Source organism: Erinaceus europaeus, chromosome 17, assembly GCF_950295315.1.
Source record: "Erinaceus europaeus chromosome 17, mEriEur2.1, whole genome shotgun sequence".
Classification (NCBI taxonomy): Eukaryota; Metazoa; Chordata; class Mammalia; order Eulipotyphla; family Erinaceidae; genus Erinaceus; species Erinaceus europaeus.
The window spans coordinates 41,652,452-41,667,067 of NC_080178.1; the positions used below are offsets into that span (position 1 = coordinate 41,652,452).

At 44.9% G+C, this 14,616-nt stretch overlaps 1 pseudogene; it reads left to right on the forward strand.

Annotated features, from left to right (window-relative positions):
* Nucleotides 1-220: 220 nt before the first annotated feature.
* LOC132533700 (F-box only protein 34-like) lies at nt 221-8,473 on the forward strand (annotated as a pseudogene).
* The last annotated feature ends 6,143 nt before the right edge of the window (nt 8,474-14,616 follow it).

A 14,616-nucleotide genomic window follows, 5' to 3' on the forward strand; every position in this document is an offset into this window, starting at 1 on the left:
TCCCCTGCCACCCTGGCAGCGGGTGCTGTGGGGTTGAGGCTGGACTGGTGTCGGGGGTGGGGGTGGAGGACAGCACTCCACCCTAGGGTGAAGCTCCTCCCCGTACCTGTCACATTATGCTGTGGGTGCAGGTGGACTAGCGGAAGGCTGGGGGTGGTCAGGCAAACATGGATTCACAAAGGGAGGGAGGACAGACACAATCTCCTCTGCAAGCTCCCAGATGGCATCCCGCTGTTTCAGGGTCTGGAATAGTTCTGTACATTATTTGAGTGACAGTGGGGATGGTGTTTATGCCGGGAGGCTTCTGTCTGTCATACAGACAGAGCAAAAAAAGCCAGTGCTCTTCTCACTAGTTGTACAAAAAACTGTAGTAGCTCACCTGTTGTGGTAAGATTTTCGGGGCAATCCAGAGCTGTGGCTCCAGCCTCTGAGTCCTTCTCTGCCCCAGGAGCTGGTGATGAACCCACAGAGAGGGGTAATACTGAGCCTGGTGAGCCACAGAGTGAGTCAGTCCATGTCCTTGACATGATAGCCAGGCTTGAGTCTGAATGTCTGAAGCGCCAGAGCCAGCGTGAGCCTGGGAGCCTCTCAAGGAACAACAGCTTCTGTAGGAATGTGGGCCGGGTGCTGCTTGCAAGTGGCATTCAGGCTGATGAAGGCAAAGCAAACAAAGACACTTTGGAGGCTCCTGACTCTCAGGTGAATCCTGTGGGGCCTGTATCTGTAGATACAGCCCTCTAGAGCTGACTATTGTTCCCCTAAGGGGGGGCCAGGCCTCGGACAGTGCACTTCAGGGCTGTCCACTGCCAGCAAATGTGAGTTTCCACCCAGACAGTGCAGAGTTAGAACCAGATCAGCAAAGTGCTGTCAAAAACAGTGAGAGATACGATGTGGAAATGACGGAGGAACTTACTGGGTCAACTTTTCCTTCTTGCCCTTGTCCCTAAGCCATTGAGTTGCCCACAGATGCTGTTGAATGTATGAGTAGAGAGCTTACGCCACATACTAGCCAAAATCCTGATCAAAGAAGAAAAGAATCTTTGTGCATTAGTATCATCACTGTGTCCAAGGTTGAGAAAGACCCGCCTTCCAGTTTAAAGACCTGTGAAGACCCGCTTCCAGGGATGTTGTTCTTTTTGCCCCTAGTTGGCACCAGTCAGACTGTTTGCAGTTGAAGGAAAGTGCAACAAAAGAGTCTTCCGAAGCCAGCCAACTTGAAGTTGCTGAGGGTGACAGTGCATCTGAGGGAAAAAGCCTTTCAGCTGATTCATTTGACGCTCTGGCCTCACCTGCGGAAAGTGCACTGCCACTGCTTGAGGCTGTCAGTTGGAAGAAGCAGGTGTCTCATGACTTTTTGGAGACCAGGTTTAAAATCCAGCTTTTGGAGCCTCAGCAGTACATGGCTTTTCTGCCCCATCATATTATGGTGAAAATCGTCAGGTTACTTGCCACCAAGAGTTTAGTGGCTCTTAAATGTACCTGCTGCTATTTCAAGCTTATCATTGGATACTACAACATCAGGCCAGCAGATTCTCGCTGGGTCTGAGATCCACGCTACAGAGAGGATCCTTGCAAGCAGTGCAAGAAAAAATATGTGTACAAAAATCAGTGGCATTTCTTTATGCAAACACTAAATCTGAAGAAGAAGACATCCAGAAATCACTCCCATTTACTGTTTCAGCAAAATCAATCAAATACCTAGGAATAAAGTTGACCAAAGAAGTGAAAGACTTGTATACTGAAAAATATGAGTCGCTACTCAAGGAAATAGAAACTGATACCAAGAAATGGAAAGATATGCCATGCTCATGGATTGGAAGAATAAATATCATCAAAATGAATATTCTCCCCACAGCCAAATACAAATTTAATGCAATACCCATCAAAGTTCCACCAAGCTTCTTTAAGAGAATAGAACAAACACTACAGTCATTTATCTGGAACCTGAAAACACCTAGAATTGCCAAAACCATCTTGAGGAAAAGAAACAGAAATGGAGGCATCACACTCCCAGACCTTAAACTATATTATAAAGCCATCATCATCAAAACAGCATGGTACTGGAACAAAAATAGGACCAGTGGAACAGAATTGAAAGCCCAGAAATAAATGCCCACACCTATGGACATCTAATCTTTGATAAGGGGGCCCAAAGGACTAAATGGAAGAAGGAGGCTCTCTTCAATAAATGGTGCTAAGAAAACTTGGTTGTAACATACAGAAGAATGAAATTGAACCACTTTATCTCATCAGAAACAAAAATCAACTCCAAATGGATCAAAGACCTGGATGTCAGATCAGAAACAATCAAATACTTAGAGGAAAACATTGGTAAAACAGTTTCCCACCTACACCTCAAGGACATCTTTGATGAATCAAACCCAATTGCAAGGAAGACTAAAGCAGAAACAAACCAATGGGACTACATCAAATTGAAAAGCTTCTGCACAGCCAAAGAAACTATAACAAACAAAGAGATCCCTCACAGAATGGGAGATCTTCACATGCCATACATCAGACAAGAAACTAATCACCAAAATATATAAAGAGCTCAGCAAACTTAGCACCAAAAAAGCAAATGATCCCATCCAAAAATGGGCAGAGGATATGAACAAAACCTCAGAGGAGATAAAAAAAAGGATAACAAACATATGAAAAACTGCTCTAGGTCACTGATTGATTGTCAGAGAAATGCAAATTAAGACAAAACTAAGATACCACCTCACTCCTGTAAGAATGGTGTACATCAAAAAGGACAGCAGCAACAAATGCTAGAGAGGATGTGGGGACAGAGGAACCCTTTTACATTGCTGGTGGGAATGTAAATTGGTACAGCCTCTGTGGAGAGCAGTCTGGAAAACTCTCAGAAGGCTAGACATGGACCTTCCATATGATCCAGTAATTCCTCTCCTGGGGTTATACCCAAGGACTCCATAACACCCAACCAAAAAGAGGTGTGTACTCCTATGTTCACAGCAGCACAATTCACAATAGCTAAAACCTGGAAGCAACCCAGGTGCCCAACAACAGATGAGTGGCTGAGAAAGCCGTGGTATATATACACAATGGAATACTATGCAGCTATCAAGAACAATAAACCCACCTTCTCTGACCCATCTTGGACAGAGCTAGAAGGAATTATGTTAAGTGAGCTAAGTCAGAAAGATAAAGATGAGTATGGGATGATCCAACTCATCAACAGAAGTTGAGTAAGAAGATCTGAAAGGGAAACTAAAAGCAGGACCTGACCAAATTGTAAGTAGGGCACCAAAGTAAAATCCCTGTGGTGAGGGGTAGACATGCACCTTCCTGGGACAGTGGGGGGTGGGAGTGGGTGGGAGGGATGGGTCACAGTCCTTTGGTGGTGGGAATGGTGTTTATGTACACTCCTAGTAAAACGTAGTCATATAAATCACTAGTTAATTAATATGAGAGGGGGGAAATTAATTGTATGTCTCGAAGTCTTTAAAACACAGACTGAGTCTTTTTAATATATAGGCTGTGTATTTGATATGCAGACTCTCTCAAAAGCCTAGACCAAGTAGATCAGAAGCAACCAATAGCACAGCTATCTACAAGATACTGGGTACTGTACAGCAAACCCTAACAAAAGGACTTTTCAAAGTTAACCCAATTACCAAATAATGTGATGATAACATTAACTATCCATTGTCTTTTTGAACCCTAAGACAGCAGGAACCTCACATCTCCACTATAGAGCCTCTACTTCCCCCAGTCCTGGAACCCTTGGATAGGGCCCACTTTCCCGTATGCCTCTCCCAATCCATATCAAATAATATTGCATCTGCTGATCACAACCTAATCAACACAATGATTGCCACCTCAACATGCTTCACTTCAGACTGTGTCCAGAGACTTCACGTGTAGAATGACAACCCTTCAGCTTCATTACTCAGGTGAGACCTTTCCTTTCATAGTATACTCTAATTCCATCTCAGGTGGTTCACTTTCTAACAAAGTTCCAAAACCTAGATATAGACCAGTTTCTGTGAGAGAGAGCATATGTTCACACATACCCATAAACTACTGCAAATATATATACCTGAAAGCAGAAGTACACTAGAGTATGCAGTGAGTATCCCACCTTCCATGGTGCATCTTGTGAGTACCCATTCATTGGGGAAACTGACAATCCTTCCTAGCCGACTGAATCCACATGGATCCCAGTCACTTTCAAAGTCAGCAACAAGCAGCTCCTGACAGCTTTCAAGCTGTTGGTCCTGCTCTTCGAGTCCTCCAACTTAATGTTGAGGGGCTGTCCTTTGCCAAACGCATTCTTATTGGTCAACTGGCGATACAGCATCAGGCAGATCTTATCTGCCTACAAGAAACACATATAGCAGTCGGTGAAGCTGCTTGATTCACCATCAGTGGATTCGATTTAATATGCTATAATCTCCATCCTAAACACGGCCGAGCCATCTACGCCAAATCGTGTCTGTGGACGTTTACCATACGGCCTCCTCGACCTTCTACGACTCCATTACTATTGGAACTATTCAGCTCATCAACGTATATAAGCCTCCCAGTGCCTCATGGGATAATGATGTTCTGCCTAGCCCGAATCACCCAGCCGTTTACGTTGGTGACTTTAATAGTCATCACCAAGACTGGGGATATTCCTCCACTCGTGCTGACGGCTCTATCTTAGCCGACTGGGCTTCAGCGAATGACCTCTCCCTATTATACAATCCCAAACAGCCAGGCTCTTTTCACAGTGCTAGATGGAATAAAGACTCGTCACCCGACCTGTGCTGGATTAGCACAGTCAACGGCCAAGCCTTTCCCGCTACAAGTTCTCGAGATCTTCCCGCACAGTCATCACTGCCCAGCTATCATCCACATTGGTCTCCAGCTCCCACTGATTCTGTGCTCAGAGAAACTAAGATGGAACTTTCGGAAAGCAAACTGGCGTCTGTTCAGTGATCTTACCAACAAATCTATTCCTGCAATTCCAATTAACTCTATCCCCTCTGAAGATGCCTACAGGCGCTTCCACCAAGCCATCTTCAAAGCAGCTTCCCAAGCCATTCCTCGTGGGAGACGTGCTAACTATACGCCTTGTCTTGATGCTGAATGCGAGCAACTACTAAAGCAGTATGATGAGTCGGGCGACCCAGATGTGGCTGACCATCTCATTGCCTCCCTGGATGCAGCACACCAAGCCCGCTGGCAACAACTCACGGAAAGTCTGAACTTCACCCACTCAAGTAGGAAGGCCTGGAAGCTTCTTCACAGATTGGGTGCCGGTAGCCAACCCCCTCCCGTCTCCCATCCTCCCGTATCTCCAAACTCAGTGGCCAGTCACCTAACTCAAGTTGGACGTGCTAAGATCGACCCAGTCTGGAAAAGAGAAATTTCCCATGAGTGGTCATCCCACTTCCGGTTATCTTGCCCATCTCCAAAACTCTCTCCCTTTACACTGTCTGAACTGGAAGACGCTTTGAAGAGGGTTAAACCGGGAACAACTGCTGGCTATGATAACATCACCCCAGAACTCATTCTTAACCTGGGTCCCGCGGCAAAGAAGTGGCTCGCTTCATTCCTGTCCCACATCTTGGAATCTGAGTCTATGCCCAAAGTTTGACGTCATGCGAAGATTATAGCGGTTCTGAAACCAAAGAAAGACCCAACACTGGCCGCCAGCTATAGACCAATTTCTCTCCTCTCCGTGTGTTACAAACTCCTTGAGAGGCTGCTTCTGTCACGTATTTCTCATCTTACAGAGAAATTCCTATCACCTGCCCAAGCTGGTTTCCACCCAGGAAGATCTACCTGAGAACAAGCCCTGGCCCTCTCAAATTACATTGAAAGTGGATTCCAGAAGAATTTAAAGACAGGTGCTGTCTTTGTTGATCTCACAGCAGCCTATGACACGGTCTGGCACCGTGGTCTCCTAGTCAAGATCTCAAGATGCCTGCCTCCATGGGTGGCCAACACTATATCATTTCTTCTCCAAAACAGAAGATTCCAGGTGCATCTGGATGACAAGTCTAGCAGATGGAGACTTGTCTCAAGTGGCCTCTCCCAGGGCTCTGTTCTGGCTCCTACGCTATTTAATATTTACATCAATGACCTCCCAGAAACTTCTTCAAGGAAGTTCATCTATGCCGATGACATCTGCTGTGCAACTCAGGCATCCAAGTTCGACATCCTCGAGGAAACACTCACGAAAGACATGTCTCTGATATCTGATTACTGTAAAAAATGGCGACTAATCCCTAGCACTGCAAAAACGGTATCATCTGTTTTCCATCTACACCATGCCTCGGCCTCGCGTGAGCTTAATGTGCAGCTTGGCGACACAAGAATCCGGCATGAAGCCCAGCCAGTCTATCTTAGCGTTACTCTCGATCGCACTCTTGTCATTTCACAAACATCTCATAAAAACTGCAGCAAAGGTGGGCGCGAGGAACAGCATCATTGCAAGACTGGCCAGCTCCTCATGGGGCGCGAGCGCTTCCACACTATGATCATCATCTCTGGCATTATGCTATTCCACTGCAGAATACTGTGCCCCAGTACGGTTCCGTACCCCCCATGTCCATTTGGTCGATTCCAAATTATATTCCTCCATGAGGATAATTTCTGGAACCATCCGTTCCACCCCGGTTCCATGACTGCCAGTTCTTAGCACCATCGCCCCGCCAGATATTCGTCGGGATGCGGCATCATCTAAGTTCATTTCCCACGTCTACACTCGACCGGACCTGCCAATATACACAGATATCTTCGCCCACCCTGTCCAACGCTTGACGTCTCATCACTGGTCCCCTACGCCTACACTGAACTTCTCTGTTCCAGTCTCTTGGAAACAGAGTTGGCAGTCAGCTGAGGTAAAGAACAAACACCTCATCATAGACCCCTGCAAGCATCAACCCGGCTTTGACCTAGCACGTTATGATTGGGCCCTCCTCAATCGCTATCGAACAGGCCATGGCCGGTGCGCCGCTATGTTCCATCGCTGGGGAGCCAGAGACTACCCGAACTGCCCCTGCGGCTACAGACAGACTATGACCCACATAGTCAATGACTGCCACCTCTCCAGATTCAAAGGAGGTCTCAAAACTTTACATCAGGCTCAACCTGACGCTGTTGACTGACTATGGAAGAAGGGCAAACGCTAGAAGAAGACTTCCTCTCCACTATTCCAAGCTTTAGGTCCATGATTGCTCAACAATTTGTTTGGCTTCGTATGTTAACTCTCTTTTCACTCACCAGGTTCCAGATGTCATCAGGATGCCGGCCAGGCTTCCCTGGACTGAAGACCCCACCAATGAGTCTTGGAGCTCCGCTTCCCCAGAGGCCCACCCTACTAGGGAAAGAGAGAGGCAGACTGGGAGTATGGACCGACCAGTCAACGCCCATGTTCAGCGGGGAAGCAATTACAGAAGCCAGACCTTCCACCTACAACCCACAATGACCCTGGGTCCATGCTCTCAGAGGGATAGAGAGTGGGAAAGCTATTAGGGGAGGGGGTGGGATATGGAAATTGGGTGGTGGGAATTGTGTGGAGTTGTACCCCTCCTACCCTATGGTTTTGTTAATTAATCCTTTCTTAAATAAAAAAAAAATATATGTGAAAGGGAATGTGTCACTGTGCCGGTGGCACCTGAAACCCTACTGCCAGGCACTTCCCTGGGCCGGGGTACTGGATGTGCTGCCACAGGTCCCAGAAGAGCTTCCCTGGCTGTAAGCTGGGGCTGCATGACAGTCACTGGGTCCCTGCTTGCCACAGCTTTAATCGGGCGATCCACAAGAAAGCAAAAGGGACTGAAACTGAATAGGAATACTAAAGTCTGTGTGAGAGATGACAAAGGGACAATCTCTGAAACTGTGTAACGCCCCCAGCTGTGCTGTTCAAGCAAGTTTTGCCTCTGAGAGCCATCACTGTAGGAAAAATCTGTGCTTATTTCATCAGGACTGCCTTTGCTCAGGCATTTTTTTTTAACTGTTAATTTATGAGTTGTACAAGAAAAAGGAAATTGGTCTCGTTGTTTTATAGTGGCATCACACATTTGATCCAGGGTGAGATTATTACACATTTTGGTTTACTTGGCTGTGAGTGCCTGTTTTCCCAGATCCAATTCATCTTCAAAGGATGAAGACTTGCCACTTTCAAGGATGTTCAGAAGAATTCATGGCAGACTATACAGGCATCCCCACCACCACCCCCCAAAAAGGTTCCAGAAATGTTTTGAGTACTGGCACCATATTTGGAATAAGTGAATTGTGTCCTATGGGGGGGGAAAAATCAGTCTTGGATGAAAAGTGTGCTAACAAAGGAAAAGTCAGGCAATCTTCCCTTAGACATTTATGTTTGATCCTGCGAGATTGATGTTTGTGGTTAGAGATGGATTTCATGCCCTGTGGTGTTTACAGTGTATTTTCATAGGGCTATGGAAAGTGCACATTAAACCTGAGCGCCTTTACCTTAGATGAGTGCTTTTTGCCCCTGTGTAAATAAAACTATTAAACTACAAACTACAGTTGTGTGAATTTGGGGTTGTTGTTTTGTTTTGCTTTTTTTGTTATTGTCCTGTCTCAAATTTGTTGTATAAAATATGAATGTTTTGAAACAAACTATGAATGTTTTCCTGTATAATATATGAATTTTTCTGAAAAGAAACTCTAAATAGTTATAAAGTTAACCTGTTGAAAGGATACCAAATAATGGTTTAACTGGACAAACTTAAAAATTAGCATAGAGAGCAATCCTTTGTTATATTTTAGTGATATACCAAGAATGAGAACAATTATATAGTCAGATTATAACATTCTTGTCTCCTTTATTCTTCCTTATGTCTGGTTACAATTTTTTTATTTCAATAAAAATATGCATCTTAAATGGAAAAATTATTTATTCCCTTTTGATGCCCTTGTTGTTTTATTGTTGTAGTTATTATTGATGTCGTTGTTGGACAGGATAGTGAGAAATGGAGAGAGGAAGGGAAGACATAGAGAGGGAGAAAAAGATAGACACCTGCAGACCTGCCTCACTGCCTGTGAAGCGACTCCCCTACAGGTGGGGAGCCGGGGGCTCGAACCGGGATCCTTGTGCCATTTTGCGCTACCTGCACTTAACCCACTGCGCTACTGCCCGACACCTCAGAGAGTATTAATTCTAAGTGTTGGGGAGTGTAAGTAGTTAGTGCTCTCTGAAGATAAGTGCTTGATGCCATGAATATAGCATCATCAGTGGTGAATATAGGTGAGAGTTAATGTGTTGTGTTTGAACAGTTTCCTATAAAAAAGACACTGCACAGCAACAAGCTGTATTTGAATTCTAGTTAAAAGAACAAGGCAAGCTAACTTTGTCAGATAGTCGGATGGCTCTGGTGCCAGCAGTTTTCTGTCTAATGTATGCATCACTCAAACTGAAAGAATAGAACATATTGAAATAACTGTGTTTTGCATTGTCTCTGGACACATGCAGTGAGTCCCCTGAGATTGGCCCAGGCTTCTCTAATGCTCTCTCGCTCTCTCTCTCTCTCTCAAGTGAATGATAGGTCTTTGATTCCTTGCTCTTTGAAAGGTGGCTTGCTAACTTCAAGGAAAATTCCAAACTCTGGAGCAACCCCCCTTTCCAGAGCCCTTGCCATTCCTACTCCATTTGTTATTTTATTACCCATGCTTTCACCTGCCCAGTGATCTCAGGCTTCGGAGAAATGAAACTCAGAGGTTTGGTACTCTTGACTGAAGTTTGATAGGAGCCTGTTTTTGCATGGTCTCAATATCTGCTGGGTTAGAGAGAAAGTGTGAGTGAGGCATCCAGGGTATGTATGAAGTTTAAAAGTCCTTTTTGGGTGAAAGCACTGGTGGCCTTTTCAAACATAAGTGGTCCTCTTGGCATTGATGGCTGCTTATGTTTTAGAACATTCAAACACTGCCCACTCCTTCTTGCAGCTAACCAAGCCCCTGAATGGTAGGAACACAGATTTTCTTTAGGCTATTGATGAGGAGACCCAAAACTTGGATCATGTACCCAGAGAACTCACCTAGCACAAAGCTTTCCACATGGTGTACTAGGACCATGCCAGAAACAGTCAACCCCTTCTTCCTCCCCCTCATCACCCCTCTCCCTCTACTTCCTCTTTATCTCCCTTTTGATAGAGGAAAGAGGATAGAGAGACCACTGAAACACTACATAAATATATGCTCTTCCTGAATTCTGTGGCTCTCAGCCACAACTTGATGTGTGTCTGTCTTGTCTTCAAAGACAGAATCTGCTTTGAAAGTGGGAGTCAGACAGTGGCACAGCAGGTTAAGTGCACATGGCACAGGTTAAGTGTACAAGAACCGGCATAAGGATCCCTGTTTGAGACCCCAGCTCCTCATCTACAGGGGAATTGCTTCATAAGGTCTATCTTTCTCTCCCCTTTTCTGTCTCCCCCATCTCTCTCAATTTCAAACTGTCTTATCCAACAACAACATCAATAACAACAACAATAAAACAACAAGGGCAACAAAAGGGAGTAAATAAATAAATAAAATAAAAATAATTCTTGAATGTGGGGTGCACTCCCTAAACTACACTATAAACAGGTGGAACTCCACCAGGAAGCATTTCAATTGGTGGTCTGCTCTTCTGAAGAAGACTGTCAATTTGAAAAGTGTCCCAGCGCCCTGGAGCCTAACTCTAGCAAAATCATAGAGCCATGTGTATATCTACACTCCTCTGCCATGCTGGTCTCCCATATTCCAGGGCACTGCTCACCCAGCGGGTCAAGGAGCTTGACCCAAGGAATGAGCTTGAATGGAAATAGGCTTAAAATTCTTTTTGGTTCTGCCCAGCTAGGGACCTCTGAAACTGGCACAGGTACTCATAATTACAATGCCAAGGGAAACAAAATCACCATCCTAAGAGATTTCTGATGGCTATGTCCATAGCAGCGCAGTTTGTAATAGCCTGACCTGGAAGGAACCCAGATGTCCAATGACAGGTGAATGGTTAAGAAAGTTGTTGTCTAAATATTACACGTGTACAAACTACTGTGTTTTACTGTTGACTAAATAAAGAAAAAAATGTCATGATCTACATATTATGCAATATGATCAGTTAGTGTATGCCTATACTATGTGTAATTTTTCTGGAGAGGTGGTATTAAACTTTTTTATTTTCTGTGGGGGAAAAAAGAATGTTGTGGTCTATATACATGATGGACTACTAGTTGTTAAAAATGACGAGGCCATCTTTTTTGCCTCATCCTGAATGGCATTTGAAGGAATTATGCAAAGTAACATCAGCCAAAAAAAAAAAAAAAGGATGAATAGCTGATGATCTCACTTAGAAGTAGAACTTAATAAACAAGAACAGAAATAGAAAACACAAAGTGAGACTGGGACTGGGACAGGTATACTGCACTAAAGCTAAGGACTCTGGAGAAGGAGGGCAGGGAGTGTGCTCTTATCTCTCTTTCATTTATTTATTTTATCATCAGGATTATCACATCAGGGGCTTGATGTCTGCACAACTCTACAGTCCCCAATGGCCATTTTTTTAAAATAGAGGGTGAGAGAGGGATAAAGAGGGAGAGAGAGAGAGAGAGAAGGAGAGGGAACCAGAAAGGAGAGACACCTGCACTCATTAAGTCCCCCTCTCCTATCAATGGGAACTGAGGATTTGAACTCATGTCTTTGTGCATGATACCATGTGAGCCAACATTTGGCCCCTTGACTGACTGACTGATGTTTGATTTTTGAGCCAAGCACTCTTGGCTCTGGCTTATGGTGATACTGGGGATTGAACCTGGGATGTTGGAGTCTCAGGCCTGATAGTCTTTTGCAGAACCACTTTGTTAGTTCCATGGCCTGCCTGTTCTTCACCTTGATAAGTTAGAAGGTGAGGAGACTACAGATATGGTAGTAGAAGTGAGCTGAAACTGTTCCTCTCACAGGACATGTATTGACCCAGAGAAGTGTAAGTCAGAGTCTTCTACCGAGAGAAGAAAGCAAGGGAGATGGAAGTCTAAGGAGAAAGAGGAAGGTATAGTTTAGTAGACTTGGAATTAGGGAAACAGATTTTTCAGAGAGGCTTCCAGACCAGAAGCTCAGGGAGTGGAGAGCATGAGAACACAACTCTCACCAGTCCGGGTTTCAGGTATAACATGGAGGCACACATATGCAGTGGAGAGAAACTGGCTGGGAAGTCTTGGGTGAAGAAGCCTAAGCTGTGAAGGCCCCTTCAGGTATGTGTTAGAGGCATCTCTTCTGGAACGTGTTAGACATCTCTCAAGAATGACAGCAAAGGGTTAGATAAGTTTCTGCTGCCCAGAACCAGAGGTCCAAGGACAGCACAAGTGAGTGTTGGTGAATAGGGAGAGGCAGGCCCCTGACAACAAAGGAATGATTGTTTCACCTGAAGGCAGAAGCTTCTAGGTAGGTGAGGTCACTGTTGAGGGGATAATGATGTCCCGAACTGTGACATGAGCAAAAAGCTTTTTCTCCCACCTTCCCATCCAGAGATAGGTCTTTTTAAAAAAATATTTATTTATTTATTTATTTTTCTGTTTTTTTGCCTTGTTGATTTTTATTGTTGTTGTTGATGTCATCGTTGTTATATAGGACAGAGAGAAATGGAGAGAGGAGGGGAAGACAGAGAAGGGGAGAGAAAGGGAGACACCTACAGACCTGCTTCACTGCTTGTGAAGCAACTCCCCCTGCAGTTGAGAAGTGGGGGCTCAAACCGGGTTTCTTATGCAGGTCCTTGGGCTTTGTGCCACCTGCACTTAACCTGCTGTGCTACTGCCCGACTCCTGAGATAGGTCTTCTATGAGAGCAAGATTTACCCTTTGAAATGACAAGGAAACAGAGGATCTGTGGGACCATCAATGTTCAGAAAGGCCATAGGGACTGTGCAGTGGTTCATCCAGCTGAGCACACATGTTTGAAGGGGTTCAAGCCTCTGGTAGAAGTTTCATGAGTGGTGAAGCAGTGCTGACAGCATTTCTTTCACTCCCTCTCTACCTCCTCCTTCCCTCTCCATTTCTCTCGTCTCTATCCAATAAATAGAGATAAAATATACTTTTTTAAAAGGACAGGAGAAGAGAGGACTTTCTAGCCACACACCTGATTCCAAAAGGTTCTAGGACAGAGTTGAGAGGAACAACGAGAATGGTGGGGATTTGGAATACACAGCCCCAGAGCTGCAGAGAGCTCTCAAGATAGTCTGCTAACCCAGAGCCCTGGTGGGGTGGCCAGGCACAAGGCTGGCTCACCTTACACTGACAGGAACAATTATCACTGTCACCCAGAGTCAGCCCCAGGCTCTGGGCAGAACTAAGACAAGATCATCCTCCTTGCAAGTTCCTCAAAAGAAAGTAAATTTATGTCTTCTAATAATGCCTGGCAGGATGTAACAGTTGATCCTGAGAGCACTGCCCAGCACATAGTAGATGCTCTGCAAACACTTTAGGGATAAGTTGGACTCACACATATGTCACACCTTTTTATCCTGTCATCTACTTGTGCACTAGTTCAAGTCCTTTGAACATTGACTAAGTGGCTCCTGCAATCACATTTCAATTTTGTGTTGACCTGTCCTCCCAGATAAACTTATCTTTCACTCAAGTGTCAATGCTATTATTAGTTAGATATTATTATGTATCCTATCTGTGTGCTAGGCCTCCTTAGTGAGATTTAAAGATCTATTTATATGTTTATTTATTTTTAGTGTTGAGGAGTAAGAGGAAGAAGGAGGAAGAGGAGAAAGAGGAGAGAGAACACCAGAATATCATCACTCTGGCACATGCAATGCCAGAGATCAAACTTGGGACTTCTTACTTGAGAGCCTAATGGCTTATCCACTTTACCCCACCCCAGGCCATTTATTGATCTTGTCAATGAGTTGACCAATCTGTTGGCGGGTTTCATAGTCAATTCTATTGTGACTGAGCAGTGAGGCCTACCCTCTAGAGGTTAAAAAAAAAAAGGAATGACTTTTTCACTTTGGGGTGACTAGGACAGACTCACTTCTCTGACTGTATCCTAGGAGAAGCAAGCCCCTTACTTGAAGGAAAGGGGACTCAAGAGGAGGTCCAGCCTTTGAAATGGAGACATCCTAAAATAGGACTAAGGTTACCAAGGAGTGAACAGGGTGGGCTAGAGACTTTGAGGAAGTGTTTGCTATCTTTAACTATAATAGTAGAAGTGCTGCTTCTAATTAAGTCAAACTCAGTGTGTGAGAAGATTGTCAGCACAGCGGGCAGTACTGTGGCACTCACATTGGCTCTATTCCTGTCTATGGTCATACCACCCTGAACACACCCATCTCTCTGATTCCATTCCCAGAAACCCAGAGTCCAGCAGCGTGAAGAATCAGGAGGCAGTAAAGTCTCTGCTATGACATTTTATGGCAAGCAGACTGGGGAGGGCTCAGCAAGGGGAAATTTCCCAGGCCCCAAAGAGCTGGGAGTCTGTCCTCAGGGCTCTGGAAGTGGGCGTCCACAGTACCAAGTGGGAAGGCAGAAAAACTGCACAGTTCACGAGGTTAGAGTGGAGAAGGCGGGCCATACTGCAGGAATGTAGATTCTGTTTCACCCAGCAGAAAGGTCAGGGGACTGATGATGACATCCTTCAAGTGAGCCAGCAACATTA